Below are 6,493 nucleotides of genomic sequence, written 5' to 3'. Positions count from 1 at the left end.
TTAAGTTTAAAAATTATTTGTTTAGGTGTTGTTACTAAAAATTTTTAAAATTTTATTTATAAATTATAAATTATTATTTTCTTAGATTGTCACTTTTTGATTTTTTAAATATGCTTTATTAGGTTATTAGATATTTAGTTTTAAATATAATTAAACTAATTTAAAAAATTATTTATAAATTATTTATTTAGATTGGTATTTTTTAAATTTTCAAATTATAGTTACATTTTATTCTTATTATATAATTATTACTCTTTTATTTAAAGAAAAAACAAATAAATTATAATTTCCGAAGAAACTAAGTTCACATAATAACTAATATGGATTTAAACCAACGTATCGATATGCACATATTTCTGGAATCATCAAGTATCTTATAATATGGATTTAGTTTTGTGAAATTTGACACTTTCTGTACTCCTGAATATGATTACACCTAATTGGTTGGTAAGTTTATTGTTTTAGAAAAAATAAATTTATTGATAAATTTATTTATTTTATCAATTTTTTTCTTAGCAAACTTATTGACAACAAACTCTTTTTATCATTTTAAGTTATTTGCTTAGGTTGTTACGTTTTAAATTTTAAGTTATTTGTATTTTATTCTTTTAAATTATAATTTATTATTTATTTAGGTTGTTATTTTTTTATTTTAAGTTATTTTCTTAGGTTATTTTGCTTAGGTTGTTATTTTTTAAAGGTTTAATTACTTTGTTGGTCCCTATAGTTTCACCAAATTTTTAATTAGATCTCTATTGTAAAACCCGGTTAATTAACGACTAATTAACCCATACATGAGAATTTATTCTAGAAAGCCCAAAATGTGATTTTTATGGCTAAATGTGATGGGGGAGATTGAGACGAGAATTTTGGTACCAATTTTATAGAATTCGGACCAAGATTGGACCGAACGGGCCAAACCGGGCCAACCGGACCCAAAGTGGGCCCTTGACCCAACATAACTAAACCAAAATCCTAGTTTTCAGCACTCTCTCTCCTCACAACACTCAAAAAACACGCTGAAATTGAAGAGAGGGGAGGAAGAACACTCTCTCAAGTTCTTTCTCTTACTTGATCTTCAAACCACCATAACTTTTGATCTAGAGCTCCGATTGCCGCTCCGTTTGCGGCCACGCGTTCACCGTAGAGAGCTCTACAAAACCTATACAATTAATCTTGAGGTAAGCCACGTTTTCCTCTTCGAAATTCCAGTCCTGTTTTCGAGTTTTATGAGCAAAAATGTTGAGATTTTGGGCTCTTTGATGTTATAGGACCCAACTCTCTTGAAGGAGAAGGTTAATCTTGTCTCTTTGGACCTTGGGTGTGGTAAGATTCTCAATCCTAGTGTAATTTGTGATTTTATGATGTTTGGATTTTGAGATGTTGTGTATGGGTATGATGATTGTGACTTAGGTTGTGTATATGTGAATATTGGAGCTTGATTGGTGATTTTGAAAAGCTTGGAGAGGGTTTGGTGGTGAAAAATCTGTTCTTGGAGGTTTTGAGGCCTTGAGAGCTTGTGGATAAGTGGTTTGGAAGTGCTCCGATTGAGCTTGGAAAATCGGCTGAGGTATGGTTTCGGTTTTCCGTATCTAATATGTAATGTGGTAGGAAATACTTAGGCTAGAGGCCCTAAGATAGGCATTGAATTGTTGATGTTGTTGAATGGTTGAAATATATGATGTGATCATATATGTGATGATGATTATTGATGCCTTGGTAGTATGATGTATGAGAAATATGCATGTTGTGATATATGCTTGATGATTGGTTATGGTTGAATTGTGGGTTGAACCATGTTGATGGTGAGTATGATGTTGATTGTGTACAATAATGATTTATTGGAATTGGTGTTGTTGAGAATTGGCATGAGGAATAGTATATGATATGTCAATATGTTTGAGTTTGAGCCACTTGGGTGAAGTGGGTTAAAATGATGAGATAGTGATTTTGTAAATTGTGGTAATGTGTCAATGTGTGAGTTGAGGAGGCTTAAGGCTAAATTTTATATATTTTGATTGATTTCAAAGAAAAGGGATGAAATTGGCATGTTTTGATTGATTTTGAAAAGAGTTGAACATGGCTTGTTTTGAAAGTGGCACTTGGTGGTTTTGTATGAAAATATGGTTTTTAGGCATACTTTGGCGGAACATAACTTGGACTACGGATCTCTGTTTTGTACCAAATCTATTTAGAAAATGAAATTGGATCCGGGAAGTCCATGCCGTTCGAAGAACGGGTGAAAAATGATTTAAAATGAGGAAGTTATGTCCATTGGAAGATATGGGTTTGAATTTGTGAATTCTGCAGCTTTTAACTTAGAAAATTTTTAGCAGAATAACCCTTTGCGCGTAGGCGCACTTGGCGCGTACGCGCCGATCTTCCAGAAAATGCCATCCACGCGTGCGCGTGATGTGCGCGGGCGCGCCGATTGTGCTGCACCCAATGCCCAGCCATTTTCCAGAGAGTTGTGCCAGAACCGTGCCAGCTTTGTGCCTGGGGCACGAGAGCACCCACGCGTACGCGTGGTTGACGCGTGCGCGTAGATTGGCAAATTTTTAATCCACGCGTTAGCGTGCATGACGCTTGCGCGTCGATGAGTTTTGAGGCCATCCATGCGTGCGCGTGGAGTGCGCATACGCGTGGCCCTGCTTTCATCCCAAAGTTGATTTTTGAGTTTTCAAAGCCAAATCTCATACTTCTAAGCCTCCGATCTCACCATTTATGTCTTAAATCATTATGACATGCCTAGCTATTAAAAAGGGGCTAGTGAATGAGGTAACTTGCGAGTGAAGCAAGGGAAAAATGAATGATCACTGAGGATCAAAGATGATTATATGAGATGTGGAGGATGGTGGTGGAAGTGCTTGTTATGCCATGGGCCGAAAGGCTGTAATTGTTAATGAAGCGGCTGGTTATGGATTTAACCGTGAGCCGAGTGGCTGGTTATGGATTTAACCGTGAGCCGGATGGCTGTGTATGATATGAATATTGGCTGGTTCTGGACTGAACCGTGAGCCAGATGGCTGATATGGATGTTGATCCATGGATGAGAATTCATGCATGTATATGCTGAATTATTGATAATTGAGATTTGCACTTCCACTATCTGAGATACGAGTTTTCCTGGGTAGTAGCAGTGGCTAGCCACCACGTGCTCCAGGTTGAGACTTGATACTCTGTTGACCCTATGTCGTAAGTGTGGCCGGGCACTGTGAAAGACCCGGATGAGCTCGCCCCCGTAAATATTCACCAGTGAGGGTGATGGATATAGATCATGAATATGATCAAGTTTATAACGAGTATAACTCGAGTTGGGGATGCGTGACAGAGGGACAGTCCAATGGTTATCGACCAGGACTTGTCGGGTTGGCTCTATAACCGACAAGATGATATCATCAGCCACTAGGGACATGCATTCATCATATGCATACTATGTGAATTGTTTGAGATTGCTTACTTGACTGCATACTATTTGCTAATTGTCTAACTGCCTTAATTGCTCATATTTGTATATTTCTTGTTTGATATATTTGTGTTTGCTACACTATACTCCTGCTGGTGGTTGGGAGGTTTGAAGGAATTGGAAAGGGAAGTATTAGTTAGACTGAAGAATCTTTAGTCAGATGCCCTTATATGGTTTAGCTTATTTATAAGCTTTGATATTATCTGGAGGAAGTTCTAGGATTGCCTTCGCCTTTCCTTTATTATTATGTATTATATATGTGGAAGCTGTTACCATGTTGGGGACCTCTGGTTCTCACCCATGCGGATTTTGTGGTTTTCAGATGCAGGACGTGAGGTGTCCCGCTGAGGCATTGGTGGACGAAATTGTGATCACTTGTTATTTGTTTATAAAGGATGTATACTCTTATGGCACTGTTTATTTTCTTCACAACTCCGTTCAACTAACCAGCAAGTGTACTGGGTCGTCCAAGTAATAACCTTACGTGAGTAAGGGTCGAATCCACAGAGATTGTTGGTATGAAGCAAGCTATGGTCACCTTGCAAATCTCAGTCAGGCGAATTTAAACATGATATTTTATTGGATGAAATAATAAATAAAAAGGAATAATAAAAAGGATAGAAATACTTATGTAGATTCATTGGTAGGAATTTCAGATAAGCGGAATGGAGGTGCTGTAGAGCTCACGAACGCCTGCTCTCCTATTCCTTCTACTCAATCCTTCTTACTCCTTTCCATGGCAAGCTTTGTATAGGGGTTCACCATCAACTGTGGCTACTTTCATCCTCACGGGGAAATATCCTATGCGGCTGTCACTCGCACAGCTAACCAGTCTGGAGGCATCACCCATGGTTGATAGCTACATCCCATCCTCGCAGTGAAAGCTAATGCTCAAGCACTCTGTCACAGTACGGGCAATCACCGGTTGGTTCCCTCCCATACTGGAATAGAATCCATTGATTCTTTTGCGTTGTCACTACGCCCAGCAGGTTACAGGTTTGAAGCACGTCGCAGTCATTCATTACCGGAATCCTACTCGGACACCACAGACAAGGTAGACTTTCCGGATTCCCAGGATCCTACTCGGAACACCACAGACAAGGTTGGACTTTTCGGATCCTCATAAATGCCACCATCCATCTAGCTTATACCACGAAGATTCTGTTGGGGAATCTAAGAGATACACATTCAAGCTTCTTTGCATGTAGAACGGAAGTGGTTGTCAATCACGCGCGTTCATAAGTGAGAATGATGATGAGGGTTATTTACTCATCACATTCATCATGTTCTTGGGTACGAATTAATATCTTGGAATAAAACTAAGATAGCATTTGAATAAAAGAAGATAGAATTGCATTGATACTTGAGGTACAGCAGAGCTCCACACCCTTAATCTATGGTGTGCAGAAACTCCACCGTTAAAAATACATAAGCAAAGGGTTCAGGCATGGCCGAATGGCCAGCCCTCTCCTAACGTGATCAATGATCTCCTAAGATGAAGAATAAAACAAAACTGAGACCAAAGATGTCTAATACATCAATAATTCATCCTATTTATAATAAACTAGCTCCTAGGGTTTACATGAGTAAGTATTTGATGTATAAAGCCACTTTCGGGGCCCACTTGGTGTGTGCTTGGGCTGAGCTTGATCAATCCACGAGCTAAGGCATTTCTTGGCGTTGAACTTTGAGTTATGACGTGTTTTGGGCGTTCAACTCCGGATCATGACGTTTTTCTGGCGTTTAACTCCAGACAGCAGCATGAACTTGGCGTTTAACGCCAAGTTACGTCGTCATTCTTCGAATAAAGTATGGACTATTATATATTGCTGGAAAGCCCTGGATGTCTACTTTCCAACGCCATTGAGAGCGCGCCATTTGGAGTTCTGTAGCTCCAGAAAATCCATTTCGAGTGCAGGGAGGTCAGAATCCAACAGCATCAGCAGTCCTTTTGTCAGCCTTTATCAGAGTTTTGCTCAAATCCCTCAATTTCAGTCAGAATTTACCTGAAATCACAGAAAAACACACAAACTCATAGTAAAGTCCAGAAATGTGAATTTAACATAAAAACTAAGGAAAACATCCCTAAAAGTAGCTTAAACTTACTAAAAACTATGTAAAAACAATGCCAAAAAACGTACAAATTATCCGCTCATCACAACACCAAACTTAAATTGTTGCTTGTCCCCAAGCAACTGAAAATCAAAGAGGATAAAAAGAAGAGAATATACTATAAGGTCCAAAATATCAATGAATATTAATTTAATTACATGAGCGGGACTTGTAGCTTTTTGCTTCTGAACAGTTTTGGCACCTCACTTTTTCCTTTGTAGTTTAGAGGTATTGGCGTCTCTGGGGGAATTTAGAATTTGGGATAGTGTTATTGACTTTCTTAGTTAAGCATGTTGATTCTTGAACACAGCTACTCATGAGTCTTGGCTGTGGCCCTAAGCATTTTGTCTTCCAGTATTACCACCGGATACACAAATGCCACAGACACATAACTGGGTGAACCTTTTCAGATTGTGACTTAGCTTTGCTAAAGTCCCCAATTAGTGGTGTCCAGAGCTCTTAAGCACACTCTTTGCTTTGGATCATGACTTTAACCATTCAGTCTCAAGCTTTTCACTTGGACCTTCATGACACAAGCACATGGTTAGGGACAGCTTGATTTAGCCGCTTAGGCCCGGATTTAATTTCCTTGGGCCCTCCTATCCATTGATGCTCAAAGCCTTGGATCCTTTGCTTTTTATTTTTCGCCATTTTTTTTTTGCTGCTTTTTCTTGCTTCAAGAATCAATTTCATGATGTTTTTCAGATCATCAATAACATTTCTCTTTGTTCATCATTCTTTCAAGAACCAACAATTTTAAACACTCATAAACAACAAGATCAAAAGACATATGCACTGTTCATTCATTCATTCAGAAAACAAAAGCATTGTCACCACATCAATATAATTAAACTAAATTCAATAATAATTTCGAAAATTATGTACTTCTTGTTCTTTTGAATTAAAACATTTTTC

This window comes from Arachis stenosperma, chromosome 3 (genome assembly GCF_014773155.1).
Source record: "Arachis stenosperma cultivar V10309 chromosome 3, arast.V10309.gnm1.PFL2, whole genome shotgun sequence".
Lineage (NCBI taxonomy): Eukaryota > Viridiplantae > Streptophyta > Magnoliopsida > Fabales > Fabaceae > Arachis > Arachis stenosperma.
The sequence above is the reverse complement of the archived record's forward strand: the minus strand, read 5'-3'. Positions refer to the sequence as shown.